The 16,233-nt window shown below is 36.2% G+C and overlaps 1 protein-coding gene and 1 pseudogene across 4 annotated transcripts in view; one reads left to right on the forward strand and one right to left on the reverse strand.

The window, feature by feature from the left end:
• ERBB4 (erb-b2 receptor tyrosine kinase 4) overlaps nt 1–16,233 on the reverse strand; it is a 1,035,274-nt gene that overhangs the window by 512,769 nt on the left and 506,272 nt on the right. The gene's annotated exons all lie outside the window — the stretch shown is intronic.
• On the forward strand, nt 14,325–14,791 carry LOC118625189 (annotated as a pseudogene).

Here is a 16,233-nt window from a genome sequence, read left to right on the forward strand (position 1 = left end):
TTTCTTACACATCTTTACCTCATTAGGCTACAGAGGATGAGAGTAGGAGGCAAAAAACACAACTGTATTTCATTTCCAATACCTCATACTTTACAGCTACAAAGTAGATTGCCAATGCCTTAGACATTCGAAAATCTTAAATGATTTATGATTCATTCAATCAAAAATAAATTTTAAAGTTTGAACAAATAATAATAAATAATAATAATAAAATGTCTTGGGCATTTAAATGAGATTTTACTTAAAGTAATTAACCAGGTTAGAAACCACCATTAAAGTTTAGATTTTTAAAGGCCATGCCTTCATCTTTCTCAAATGGACTCTTGTTAGTGACATTACAGATTTCTGGTTTATATCAGTTTTAAAATGTTCTTAATATGGCCCTGGCCGGTTTGGCTCAGCGGTTAGAGCGTCGGCCTGCGGTCCGGAGAGACCCGGGTTCGGTTCCCGCTAAGGGCACGTACCTTGGTTGCAGTTTGTCCCCGGCCCTGGTTGGGTTGTGCGGGTGGCAGCCACTCGATGTGTCCCTTTCACGTCGATGTTTCTCTCTCTCTCCCTCCCACTCTATCTGTACAAAAAAATGGAAAAATATCCTCGGGTGAGGAAAAAAAAAAAAAAAAAAAAAAAAAAAAAAAATGTTCTTAATATGAAAAATAACAGTGCAATTATTTTTAATGCTCTTTGCAAACTTTACATAGGACTTGATGACAAAATAAAGCTTGATTAAAGACAAATCATTTAGTAGGCAGAAGTAAAAGATTTTCTAGAGTACAGATATGTAAACTATTAATACCTATAAGCTTATGATAAATTAATTTTCGTGGTTGTTATTAGGGTTTAAGCATGAGTTCAAACTATCACTACTTAATTTCTGATTCCTATCATTCACTAGTTTTCTAATCTTGAGCAGCTTGGCTTCTCTCCAAGCCTCATTCCCCTCATCTACAGGACAGGGATACACATCCTGGTCTCAGCAAAGTGGATCTCACAATCCCATGTCACCATAATTATGCATAAAATTGATCAGGCCCATTTGAAACTTAATTTTCGAAAATAAAAATCTATGCATGAATTTAACCAGTATTTTCTTCTTTCACTAATATAAACTTTAAGATGACATTGCCATTTTTCAGTTTCTTTTTTATTCTACATCTCCATTTATTTCCTCTTCGAATAGAACTATGACTTTAGTAGAAATCCCTAAAGGTCTTTTTTCTGCTTTTGAACAATAGAAATCACAGGAAGGTTGGACAGATGTTTACCAGATGACCTACTTTCATTAGAACGGGTGGGTTTTCAGGAAGATGTTTACATGAGTGAAGTCCCTGTAAAGCCTTTACCAGGTCCTCTTGCAAGAAAGAACCAGCAAAGTCTTCAGTTTTACCAAATACTATTTGGAATGTTCCCCCCAAGTGGAATGTTCCCCCCAATCAAAGCATTTATTTTCTTCTTTTCTAACTTTACCCACTCGTTTGATTAAAAAGTAATCCTAATACCAAATGAACTGTTCATTTGAATTTTATAATTATAATTACTTTAGACAACAGTTGCCCAATGTCATTGTTTCTTTATTTTGATCCTATGTTCCAATTATTCTATTTGTTTCTTTATAGTATTCCTTAAATATATTTTTATGTTTGTACAATAGTTCTTCTTGATTGAATTTAAAATCGTAAGGGAAAATATTTTTCTTATCGTCTCCCCCACTTATGCTATGTATTGAAATTCCTCCACCAAGACCTTCATCTCATATGATATTTTACTTTTCAGCTGTTAGTAGGTTAGTAGGGACCAGCAACTGGGATTATCCAGTAGTTTATTTACTATGCTATAAAGCATATTGATTATTCTAGCAGATTATAATGACATTCCCTAGTTACTTTATGCAAAAAAAAAAAGTATTTGGTGAATGTGGTTAATAATATATTAAAAGAGTAGTGCATTCACTTTTTCAACTCCATCCATGTTTTATTTGAATGCCGTCTTCAGAAACAGAGCTCTCATTCATTTCAAATATGAATTGGGTATATAAAATTAGGGCAAAATAGAATCATTTATCTCTCAGCTTGTATTTATCACCATATTCATAATACAAATTAGTTACATCAATAAAAGTGATATCAACAAGTAAAGATAACCTCTGAAAATAAGTTTAATTAATTTAGGGGAAAATAGATACAATATTATTATCAATGCATATTAAACCCCATTAAAATTCTTTATAAAATCAAAAAATTTATCAGACCATTTCCAATCATGAATCAGCCAGGCACTAAACAATTCTTAGTAGGCGTTTGAATAAATGTCTACTCAGAAAATGTGGAAGTGGATTATTGTGTGGGCAGTGAATTGTATAATGCTTTAGAAATGTATATTGCATTATTATAATAAAAAGCCATAAAAATGTCTTTGGGTTTAATATAGTGAGGGCTGTTGGAGTTCCTGAAAATTCAATGTATTTGTGCATATTGTAAGCATCCTACTTCTTTTCAACAAAAATGCAAATATTCCTAGAAGGTTATCTTAATATTCACACTATTTTGAAATAAACCGTGCATTTTCTATAAGATTCAACAAGATTTTTCTGAGTGCTTACTATGTGCATAGCATTGAACCAGGTTGTGAAAGCAGTAACAACAACAACAACAATAATAATAATGATGATGATAATATAAATGAACTATCCAGGCAATTCCCAATTTAGGACAATTCAACCTCTAGCAATTTGTCAAATTAAAAAAATACTCAGCCTGCTATGGCCATGTTATTTGAAGTAAGCAGGACATTCACAAATAACTTTACAACCAGTGACACTCAGTCCCCTTCTTAGGTACTCAAGTGAAAGTCCAGCCAGCACATGCAAATAGTGTCTTGGATGAGCCTCCTTTGGGTATGTCAGATGTTTCAATGTTTAGAAGATAAAAATATAAGAAGCCACTAATATGAGTACCAGGATAGAAGTTAGTAAATCCAGATAATTTTATGGGACTAGAAACTTTTAACATTATACTAAAAATACAATGAATGGCAATTTTATTTTAATTATATAAAAATCCTTCAAAGAACAAAATTCATTTGAAATTCTCACATAGAGAATTTTAAATTGTTTTTAAAATTCAGTGTATGGCTTGGTCGGTTTGGCTCAGTGGATGAAGCATCATCTCATGGACTGAGGGGTCCTAGTGTGATTCCAGGTCAGGGCACATGCCTGGGCTGTGGGCTCCATCCCCAGTAGAGGGTGTGCAGGAGGCAGCCAATACATGTTTCTCTCTCACATTGATGTTTCTCTCTCTCTCTCTCTCCCTTCCTCTCTCTCTAAAAAACAAAACAAAACAAAAAACAGTAAAAAATATTTTTAAAGATCATTTCTGTGTAAAAAGAAAAGGTCCCAGTGAGAAATAGATATACTTGCATGCCAGTGTTTCTTTGAAAAAATAAATAAATTCATTGTACTTTGTTATTAAGTAAGAATATCAAACTTTATTTTTCATAATTGTTGGAGGTATCTTTTCCCATACATGATGTTATTTAAATGTGTGTGACGCATCACTGCCTTAAGTTTTTTATTTTTTTTTTATCCTCACCCGAGGACATTTTTCCATTTATTGTTCAGATAGAGTGGGAGGGAGAGAGAGGAACAGAGAGAGAGAGAGAAAAGAAGAGAGAGAGAGAGAGAGAGAAACATCGATGTGAAAGGGACACATCAAGTGGCTGCCACCCGCACGACCGACCAGGGCCGGGGACAAACTGCAACCAAGGTACACGCCCTTAGCGGGAACCGAACCCGGGTTTCTCAGGACCGCAGGCTGATGCTCTAACCGCGGAGCCAAACTGGCCAGGGCTGCCTTAAGTTTTTATAGTCAAGTATTTCTATTTTTTATGTCTCACGCTATTATCTTAGTATTTTTTACTATCTGAAAATATTTATGTTTCTTACTACCTTAAATATTTATATTTTTATCTAGGGTGTATAGGGTTTATTTTTATACTTAACTTCTAAATATCTTCTGAATACCATACTTTCACCAAATTCTTTATATTTTTTACCAAATAATAGTTTGATGGTTTTCTTCTTTTTTTTTTCCTTCCCCCCAAAAATGTTTCTAAACAGATATGGATAACTTGTCAGTCTAGAAACGACTGTCTTTTAGATACAATAATTACAACTATACAACCCTCTTTAACTTGAAGGTAGTCCAGAGAGTCTTGGATATCACACTGGAGAGAGGAACAGAAGGTAACCAACGTGAGCAACAGCGAAAGCAGTGTAAGTGACAGAGAAGGCAGTCCTAGGAAACAGATGGAAGTCATTTTGCAAAGAACAGACTGGATTCCTAGTGCTTCGTGAAGCTGTACTCAAGAACACGGCTATCCAAAACCGCAGACTGAGATGACTAAACGTCAAGCTATTAAGGCCTCGACTGTCTGAGATTCTGCTGATGTGGATAGTAAAGCTCTCATTGGCCACAGCCATCATTCCAACAGAGAACAGTGAGCAGCATGGACCACAGACAAACTCTAAGAGAAGTCAGGCATTTCCTTTACACACATCTATTAAAGGGAACCAAGTCCAGCTGATGTGGCTCAGTGGTTGAGTGTCCACCCATGCACCAAGAGGTCACCGGTTTGATTCCCAGTCGGGACACATGCCCAGGTTGTGGGCTCGATCCCCAGTGGGGGACATGCAGGAGGCGGCCAACTGATGTTCTCTCTCATCGATGTTTCTATCTCTCTCTCTCTCTTTCCCTTCCTCTCTCTCTAAAATCAATAAAGGAAAAAAATTAAAAATAAAATAAAGGGATTCACTAATTCCTTGTTATTTTCTAGGCAATTTCTGTCAGACCAGAATAAGAATGTTTTGTAATTGGCTTTATTTAATAATGTTTAAGTCAATCAGATACAACTTATGTTCCATTATTTGATTTCTCACTCAAACTTTCTGCTCTCTATGGAAAATTTTGAGTTAAATAACTTGCTCAGAAACTTTTTTAAAAATTATATATATGTGTGTGTGTGTGTGTGTGTGTGTATAAAATTCAGGTGAATGCTAACTCATGATTAATTATAATTCTTAAGTATAAATGTGCTCGAAATCTCAGTGGTTTCTCATTACCTCTAGGATTAAAATCCAAGTTCCTCAACATTGTTTTTTTGGCCCTTGTCTTTTTATCCATATTTCTAAAACTTACCCCTCAGAAATATGGAGAGATACTGAATGCCTGATTGTCATGAAATGTGTGGCGCTTTCCCTAGGCCCGTGCACATCCCTGTCCGTGTCTGAGACACTGCCCCTAACCCGTGACTTCTCCACATTCTCTGAAGCCTCTTTAGAAAGTGGAATTCCTTCAGGTCTTAGTTGCAAGGCGACTTCACCCACAAGTATTCCCAGCTGCTAAGACTGAACTGAGAGAAACCTCTTTGTATTGGGTACTTCCATATTCATTCCATCACAGTGCATATATGCACCAGGGATTCAGGGAATACTGCTGAATAAATTAGTAATGAAGAAAGCTAAAAAGACATTTGAGATCCATAGTGGTCAATTTAATAGGCTCTAGGAGAACAGCACCATATGGTATTCTTTTTGGGGTCCACTGTATTATTCAGTGTACACCAGATTCAATATGTTCTTTGCCTCGCCATCCTAATTAGATAGGTTAGTTCTGCAGAAAACATTCCATTTCAGCTGTGAAGACTATCAAGCTAGACACTAAATAGTATCATTATTTCTGATAGTCTAAAAATAATTTAAAATAATCTTACCAGGTAGACCTTTTCTGGTAGAATTTTGTCTTTTTTGTTACATATATGCAAGACTCCATATCTTTTTATAAAGTTAAAATTTTGGTTTATCTTAATATTTTTATGTGGCAAAATATAAAATTAAGTTTAGATAGTATACTTAGTTTTATTATTTATCAGACTCTGGTAACTTTTGATAAAAAAAAAAACCAAAAAAACATATTCCTGTATTGGTCATTATTCAAAACTGAACAAAATTTTTGGATCCACCCTCTCCCTAATTTAAGAATGAAAACTGGTGGAGTATTTATAATGAGACATCACCTATTTTTGCTAGTTATGCCTACAGGGAGTAATTATCATATGTATTTAACCAGAGGAACCCCATTAGAAATCGAAAGCACCCACTGTTAAAATCTAATTAAGGTTTTTTCCCAAGCTGTAAGTTTACTTGCTCAGTAAAACAAAAAAGAAGCATTAAAAATATCTGTTTAAGACCATGGGTTTTTAAAAAAAATATTTTCTAGATAATACAATCTTTTATGTGCAAATCCTGATTATTCAGGCCTTGGGTTTACTCTCTCAGTTTGCAGTAGGAGTTGTTTGAATAGCAGGAGGAACTCGCACACGGTCACTTCCCCTGCACCGGTTTCCCTGTGTGTGTCGGTGCGTGAGGAGAGGGTCTGCTCCCTGCATGGCCATATGTGTTCCATTTAATAAATCACAATATAAAACATACATGTCTTGCTGAAACTAAGATGGATTCTGGATGCCAGAAAAGACCAAAAGGAGGTTTTCACTGTGCTTGTGAAATGGACAGTCACTCTTTGTTAAGGGTCAAGTGTCACTACAGGGGCTTGGATACCTCCCTGGGCTGTGATTAGTCATGAAGCAGAGAATGATGGAAAATCTGCAATTTACAGTCTGACCAACAGATGAAATAAGATGAAGAGGGTATTGGTTAAGGTGTCTAAATCCTTGCATGTGAATCCCTGATTTGCTGCCTTAACTGCAAGTTAGAGGAGTGTGTTTGTCCTCCGGTCTATCAAAGAAGTGATGGACCATAATTCTTTCCTGGTCAAACATTCTAAAACTCAAATGCAGCACCAGGAACACTGATTCATTCCATACCAGACAAACTTCTTCAATCTACTACTGTTTCCTTTCTTCAAAATTATCTAGTCCCTCTGGTAACTTGCACTTTAAGTATACATATTATTTACTGTAGAGCAAGTAACCTACTCAAAATCTAACTCTTGACTTCTCCGGGGAAAAAAATCAAACAATCAAGTATATTGAAATTGAAACCATCTGTAAAAGTTATAAAAGGAGATACATGTATCTTTTTTTTTTTTTTTTTTTTTTTATCCTCACCCGAGGACATTTTTCCATTTTTTGTTCAGATAGAGTGGGAGGGAGAGAGAGGAAGAGAGAGACAGAGAGAAACATCGATGTGAAGGGGCACATCAAGTGGCTGCCACCCGCACGACCAACCAGGGCCGGGGACAAACTGCAACCGAGGTACGTGCATTTAGCGGGAACCGAACCCGGGTCTCTCTGTACCGCAGGCCGACGCTCCAACCGCTGAGCCAAACCGGCCAGGGCGAGATACATGTATCTTAATAAATACATGGGAAAACTACTAAACATAAAAATAAAAGTGAACTAATTGTATATTGATGAGAAGTCTTTAATCCATTTGTAAATAAGCATGCATTAATGAAGAATTGTTCTTTAAGATTTGTCAGGATCATGTCTGGCCAGTGTGGCTCAGTGGACTGAGCATCGTCCCATGGACTGAGAGGTTCTGGTTTGATTCCTGGTCAGGCCACAGGCCTGGGTTGCAGGTTCGATCCCCAGTGGGGGACATGAAGGAGGCAGCTGATTGATGTTTCTCTCACATCGATGTTCCTCTCTCTCTCACGTCGATGTTTCTCTCTTTCCCTTCCACTCTCTCTAAAAAAATCAATAAAAACATATCTAAAAACATTTATGTATGAAAGATCTGTCAGAATCCTTTCTATTTTGAAATTATTACTTTAGAAGTTGGCTAAAATAAAGCATACTTATTTTTATTTTGTGGCATAAAAATTTGGCAAATTTCTTGATGAAATAATACAGTGTACATGGACTAAACCCTATATGAAGAAACTAAACTAATATATCCTATTAGATTGTCCTCAAATTTCTCTTTTCAAATATTCAGGTCAATGTATCATAAAAAGAATGTTAATTAAAATAGAGATATATTAGTAAAATTCAAACAGTTAAGGTAATTTAATATTTTATCATTTCTAGGGGTTCATCACATCCACATGTGTGGTGGTGGCGCTAGTATTAGTGGTGGTGCTGGTATTAGTGGTGGTGCTGGCATTGGTGGCGGTGCTGGTATTGGTGGCAGTGGTGGTATTAGTGGTGGTGCTGGTATTAGTGGCAGTGCTGGTATTGGTGGTGATGCTGGTATTAGTGGTGGTGCTGGTATTAGTGGTGGTGCTGGTATTGGTGGTAGTGCTGGTATTGGTGGTGGTGCTGGTATTGGTTGGTGGTGCTGGTATTGGTGGCGGTGCTGGCATTGGTGGTGGTGCTGGTATTGGTGGTGGTGCTGGTATTGGTGGTGATGCTGGTATTAGTGGTGGTGCTGGTATTAGTGGTGGTGCTGGTATTGGTGGTAGTGCTGGTATTGGTGGTGGTGCTGGTATTGGTTGGTGGTGCTGGTATTGGTGGCGGTGCTGGCATTGGTGGTGGTGCTGGTATTGGTGGTGGTGCTGGTATTGGTGGTGATGCTGGTATTGGTTGGTGGTGCTGGTATTGGTGGCGGTGCTGGCATTGGTGGTGGTGCTGGTATCGGTGGTGGTGCTGGCATTGGTGGTATGTTAAGTCACTCTTAAAGGATTTCATGCAGGAGGAGTATTAATATTTACTAAAAATTGGTGGGCAAGGTTTATATCAATGAAATCTCTAAAGTAAGCAGAATAGAGTAAAACCTCCATATAATGAACTAATTCGAGCCAGGGTGTGTCCATTAAAGCCAAAAATCTGTTATATAATAAAGTAGTTTTTCCAAATGTGTACGTTAAAAACTGACACATTAGTTTACTTGTTTTAACTTACGTGAACACATTGGTGTAATTAAAATTAAGTATGTATGAAAAGTTTAATTTCACAGAAATGTTTTCTATATGTATTATAGTAATTGTAAATTAATACTGATTAGGTCTAGTAAATGCGGCATTCTGGTGTGTGGCTTAGTACCCTTGAGAATGTTGGTGGGCACCATTAAAACTGCTGCAGCATACCCGGCCGGTGTGGCTCATTGGTTGAGCATCGACCCATGCACCAAGAGGTCACCAGTTTGATTCCCGGTCAGGGCACATGCCCAGGTTGTGGGCCCAATCCCCAGTGGGGGGCATGCAGGAGGCAGCCAATCGTGTTTTCTCTCATCAATGTTTCTATCTCTCCCTCTCCCTGTTGCAGAAAGTCACACCACCAGACAACAGAACCAATTATTGTACAGTGTGATCATGTGCTAACCATTCCCCGAGCATTGTTTACAGTGCTGACTCTTGGATTTAAGTATGTAAACTAGAGTTAAAGAGATATAATATTTATTTATGTTGGCGATATTACTATAGTGCTTTTTTCTAACATATAGCCTATTCACTAAAATTTGTTTAAAGTGACTGTGAATTAATAACAAAAAAATAACTTGTGAATTTAATTGTAAGCAAATCTTGGTTAAAAGCATAAAATTAACACGATGCTAATTTTCACATATGACATACAGACTGGAAATTTTGACCATGAAATCCGCAGTCCATTAAATTGAGGTCCACAAAATCAAGGGTTTACTGTAATTTAATAAGTAATATTATAATTCATAGAACAGCATAACTCAGCAGTTCCATTAATATAAAATATAGTGTTAATGTCAAATGCCGTATAAAATATTCTGATGCTGTAGACACAAAGAGTGATATCTATGTATATATATTAATTGATAAATTCTATATATCATAAATGTTTATAAACATTATTATCAAAAAGATATCACACCATTGGTACAGTGATAATAACTTTAGTCATAATTACATTGCAGGTTATTTAATGTTAGTTCATGAGTTGTTTTCCTAATCTGTCTCTTAGAACACAGATATAAATGATTTGTCACAGAAACAATAGGTATCTGTTTTCTCTCTCTCTCATTCTGTCTTTTTCTCTCTCCCCATGCCCTCCCCCCTTTCTCCTACTAACGACCAAGTATAAGGTAATGCACTTAGCACTGAGTACCAGAATCAACCATGTTGGCTTTCTTTGCCTATATTATCTTGCTTAATGGTCAATATAAAATTGATACATATTTAATCTATTTTTCTCTCCATTACCACCTAAAAATCTACAAATTATGGTATCTTTTTATACATTGTACCAGTTTTGAGATTATTCTACACACGCACACACGCGCACACACACACACACACACACACACACACACACACATGAATTTAGGTAGAATGCATTATATATTGAGTTCAAATATACCTACAAGTTACAAATATTAGAAATCATTCATGGCTGAGAATCAGTAGACTTTATTAGATAAATAATTACTTTAAAAATATATAAAAGAAGCTTTTGTTTTCTTGCTTAGGGTATGAAATTCTCACAAAATCAAAGAATGAGTTCACGGGCAAAGGGTCGAGGGAAAGCAAATGTTACTTGAAAGACAGAGACTGCAGTAAGGAGGGGACACAAGTGGGTTTGGGTAAGGCTCCTTTGTCTGGAGGTGGATACATAGTTTGCCAGCCTCCAACCAGCCTTTCAAAGAATTCTGCCTTAGCAACATCCATAGATTTTAAAGCTGGTGATTCCTGCCTAACTGGGTTCAGCGCTAAGCCACCTGTTTTTTCACAGGGCCAAACCACCGGAGGCAAGCTGCATCCTGTCGGTGGTTTACAGGCTACTACTTTCCTTACTTCATTCTGTCTTTCTTCATACCTGCCCAATCTGCCTCTGTCTCCTCAAAATGACACTAGTCCTTTGAAGTAAGATTTCTCTAACAAATGTTAATGGTCAATCCAATGCCTCTGTGTTCATAAACAAATTAGGAGTCTAACTTTGGAATTTCTTCAAAAATTATTTCTCAACCATAATACCTTGGAGGTGCTTGTAGGAATTAGATGAGATATAAGTATATTACCTTTTATACTGTGATGTACCATATAACCTTTATTTATTAATAAGAAAACATTATAAGCCATTCCTATGATTACATTTATGTCAATTTTTCTTCACTGGGGAACAAAATAATAAAAACTTCAAGTATTCAAATTAATATTGAAGCATTTAAGAAAAATCTTTTATAATAAAAATGTTTGGTCATATCCCATGCTGTATTTTTATTTCATTTCTTAGGGTATTTTATTTTTAATTAAACTAGCAAAAATCTTTGCACTGAATCATAATTAAATTTCATGAGTATTTAATAACTGAAAGTATATTCTTTTCTGACCTACAGCAGACTTTATTACATAGGAAAATTAGTTTTCTCATATAACTCTATGCCTCTCATTTATCTGATTTTATTGAGTGCCTTAATTAAAGTGACAAATTTTATTAGTAATTGATTTTGTGATAAAATAAGTAATTGTAATTAATTAGATTTTAAATTATTAGCATATATTAATTTTCTGCTAGCTTTTCGTTTTGTTTTTTTGTGTTGTTTTTTTTTAGAATGCATACTCATGGATCAAACAGTAATGCAACTTCCCCTGGACAAAAGACTACACAAAATATCTTCTTTTTCACTATTTTTAAAAGTCAGCAGTGGTCTCTTGATAAGTCTTGAACACTTCTGAATAGTTCAGACTCCTTAGCTCTATTTAATTTCAATAGCTGCAGGTGCCTTGAACTAAGAGCAATGTTCGGTTAAACAACTGAATGTACAAAATAATTAAGAGAATGGGATAAAAATCCCTGTAAAATAGCATATGCACTATTTTCTGCTTTGTGAAATAATCATGCTCATGTATATAATGAAATAAAAGTTACTTTAAATGGATCATTTTCCTTAAATTCTTTCGCTACTACTTATACATTATATTTTGTTGGAAATTGATTTATCTTTTTTAAATATGTTAATATTTGGGGATTAGAACCATATTACTTGTATATTTTTCTACAGACTCTAACTCCAGAAAGGTTACTTTGGTGGTCAGTAACAGGTCAATAATTAATTCATTTTTGTCTCTTTAAAACTTTTTTAAAAATAAAAAATAAATTAATTTTTGTCTCTTTCAAATTTTCTCAATGTTAGACCATTCAGTATGACTCTATGAAAATTAAATGTTGTATGTTGCCCTTAGTTACATTATAATAGTAACTAGAAGAATATTTGAGGTATTTCATAATTCCTTTCTAAAATACATGTTATATACATTTTCTAATCTTATGACATTTCTTATCTTAAAAGGAAGACTTTATAACTTCACTTTTTGTTTTTGTTTTGGTTTTGGTCAATCCTCACCAGAAGATATTTTTTCATTGATTTTTAGATAGAGTGGAAGGGAGGCAGGGAGAAAGAGAGAGACAAACATTGATGTGAGAGAGACACATCGACTGGTTGCCTCCTGCATGGCTCCGACCAGGGCCGGGGATGGAACTTGCAACCCAGGTACATGCCCCCAACCGGGATCAAACCTCCGACCCTTCAGTCCTCAGTCCGAGGCTCCAACCACTGAGCCAAACTGGCCAGGGCATAATCTTACTTTAAAAATGAATGCTAGAATTTATTTTTGATGTTTTTCATGTTAATAAGGAAGGAGAAATGCATCAGATAGTCTTTACTTTGATATCTGTCAATGTTTTTGACATTTGAGTGCTAAGACCAATCCTCATATCATATAGCCCAGGAGTTATTACATTGACATTGCATTTAAATGGCCAGCTATGTAACAGGGACACTAGAGAAATGAGAGGTTCGAAATAATACAATTTTCCTGTGCAGGATTGATACTCGCAAAGTTCAGGAATGGTTTTGTAATATTAATTGGCTGCCTTCTCCGCAGATGTCTGCTATTGATGATCAAGGAGGCAGGTCTGGTGGGGAAACAATGCATGAAGCCAGATGAGGGCTTGAGAGAAGGAAGATGTGGAAGTGATATTGTCCCTTCTTTAGTATCCATTTATCCTCCGCATGTAGCAAGTAACAGACTCACAGCTAATTCTGAAATAAGAACATGTGAGCAAAATGAATGCTGCGATTTAGCACAGGGGCATGGTTAATCTTTCTGAAACCGAATTCTGAACTGACTTAAATTCAAAAGTTAACAATAATCCAAAACCATGACAGTATGGTTAACGAAGTCAGAAGAAATATCTACCAAAATCTATATATAAATAAAATTACATATACAAATATATTTCATAACATATGCTTAGTTACATAAAACTATAAGGAGATAACCATTATGCAATATTGATTCTGAACATTAAAAAGATCAGAAAATTTGTTTGTTCTAAATATAAGAAAAAAGTAAATCATAACCAACAATGAGCACCAATTCACATTTTAGATAGAGAGAATGTTTAGGCATTTCTCATTTTTATACAGTATGTTTCAGTGGAAAGTAAGTATTATTTCAAAAACATAAAATTTTAAATGTTTAAAACATAAAACATTTAAAATTTTAAATGTTAAATATGTGTTTCAAACATAAAGTTGATTTAAATATGCCCTATACTATTAGATTATTTTTAATTTTGGTTTGTGAATATTAATTTAAATCTTTACATCTACTAGATTTAAAGAATTATTAACTTTTTTCCTTAAACAACAGTTGTTTTAGGCTATCATTTTAATTTCTAGATATGGACAGTGGTTATTTAAGGAAAGGATCATTGCTTCATTTCATACCAATAAGACATACCACTAAACTTTTGCATTACTTCAAGTTGTTATTTCTTTTTATTGTTCATATGTCCTGAGATGGCTGTCATTCCCAAACATATTAGAATTCTATATTTTCTGCCTTAGACTTGAATGTTTCATAGGTCATTATGTTTGCTCCCTGAGAACATTATTTATTTTCCATGGCCATTAATCAGTGTCACTTGTGCTAAGAAGCTATGCAGGGATTTCTGCCTAATAACCAAGGAAACTGTATTCATTGGTAGGGAAATCCTTAGCTACAGTTACTAAACTGCTATTAGTACAATCCTTAACAGCTCATTACCACAGGGATATGTGCAGGTACAGCGTAGCTTAAATGGGAACCACATTTAAAGAAGAAAAAGAAGTTATTTGTTTATCCTTCCCTGGCAGAGCTCAGCCCAGCAGAACAAACTCCAATATGACAGCAAGAAAAAACTGTGACAAGATGAAATAGCATCTCTTTTCTTGTTAAGAAAATGTTATGAAGCATCCAAACTAATATGTACAAATTGCTTCATCCAAGATTGATCAATATCTTGTAAGGCAACAGATGGTCTCTATCCAGGCTCAGAAGGAAATGTACTTTAAAAGTTCCATAACGAATCAAATAAGAGGTGGGCCTGCCTTCTTCCCTTCCGATCCGCCCGCCAAGATGCAGGTTTTCGTGAAGACCCTCATGGGGAAGACCCTCACTCTCAAGGTGGAACCCTCGGATACGATAGGAAATATAAAGGCCAAGATCCAGGATGAGGAAGGAATTCCTCCTGACCAGCAAAGACTGATCTTTGCCTGCAAGCAACTGGGAGATGGACGTACTCTGTCTGATGACAACACTCCAAAGGAGTCCACTCTTCATCTTGTGCTGACTTCGCGGTGGTGCTAAGGAAGGGAAGAAGAAGTCTTACACCACTCCCAAGAAGAGTAAGCATGAGAGAGAGACGGCTAAGCTGGCTGTCCTGAAATACTACAAGGTGGATGAGAATGGCAAAAGCAGTCGCCTTGGTCGGGAGTGCCCTTCAGATGAATGTGGTGCTGGAGTTTTTATGGCAGCCACTTCAACAGACATTTTGTGGCAAACATTGTCTGACCTATAGCTTCAACAAACCAGAAGATAAGTAATGTGTATATGGGTTAATAAAAGACATGAGCTAACATTTCATTGTTGGGTTTTATTCCAGTGATTTTTTTTAAAGAGTCAAATTGGTGGATCAAGTTGAAAAATTATACTTTGGCAGAATACTTCCATTATACCTAATATCAGCTGTCTAGATAATAAATCAGTTTGTGTTTCTAAAAAAAAAAGAATCAAATAAGATAAATTTAGCCTCATGTTAGAAGCATGACCATTAAATATAGCATACTTAGTAGTATTTTGGAATGTACACCTTATAATTTGGCAAAGGTTAATAAATCAATGTTGAAGGAAATGCACTTGATTTTTTACTGTTATTATAGAGATACCAGAAGGAGGAGGGGGAGGGGAAAGGAGAGGGGGAGGGAGAAAAGAGATGAGGAGAGAGAGGGGGAGGGAGAGGGGAGGGAGAGGGAGAGGGAGAGGGAGAGGGAGAGGGAGAGGGAGAGGGAGAGGGAGAGGGAGAGGGAGAGGGAGAAGAAGAAAACCATGATCAAGAGAAATCCTGTATCAAGAGTGTAGACTGGGCACAATGGTCTCCTCTATCCACACTGACAGCTCCCATTATATGACCAGAAGACGATGCTAAGTAAATTTTTTTGATATTAACAAAGCAAAACATACCAAAAGATTCTAGAAACTAGAAAGCAGATGAAATCAACTACAGTGCTAGACCTAAGGAAGCAAGAACCTAAAATGCATGCAGGACAGGGTTCCAATGCCACAGTCGCTCACAGTTGCCACAGGATGGATCAGCTGATGCAAAGCACAGAGGTCAGTACAGTCAGTTCCTTCAGAGGGGTTCACTGTGCTCTACTGAAGCCAGTTATGGCTTTGCTGTTCCCAGACCTATATGCTTGTGATGAGCAGAGGACAGCAGTCCACCTTTTCCTGAGACAAACTGAAACCAAAGGTAAACCATAACAAAAATAAATTAAACAAATAAAATGAACATACAACATGGCAAATATTAGAGAAAAAAGCGACCTCTATAAGACAGGCAACCAACAAACAGAACTAATATCCAAAAAGAAAGAAAATTTGAAAATATACGTCAAGAGAATGTGACATTTCCATGAAGCAATTGCAGTTTGTTAGGAAGGAAAAATAGAAGTCTTGGAAATTTTAAAAATGATTGTCAAAGCAAAAATCTCAGTTGACCAGCTAAATAAAAAATAAGTTGCAATGGGGAGGCAAATAGTGATTTGGAGGATTGAGCTAAAGTAATCCCCCATGGCCCTGGCCAGTGTGGCTTAGTTGATTGAGCTTTATCCCAAACACCAAGAGTCGCTGGGTTCAATTCTGGTCAGGGCACATGCTCAGGTTATGGGCTCGATCCCCAGTAGGGGTCATGGAGGAGGGAGCTGATCGATGTTTCTCTCTCTCTCTCCCTCTTTCTCTAAAAGTAAGTAAAAAAAAAATTAATAAA

The sequence above is a fragment of the Molossus molossus genome, unplaced genomic scaffold (genome assembly GCF_014108415.1).
Source record: "Molossus molossus isolate mMolMol1 unplaced genomic scaffold, mMolMol1.p scaffold_m16_p_11, whole genome shotgun sequence".
NCBI classification, from domain to species: Eukaryota; Metazoa; Chordata; class Mammalia; order Chiroptera; family Molossidae; genus Molossus; species Molossus molossus.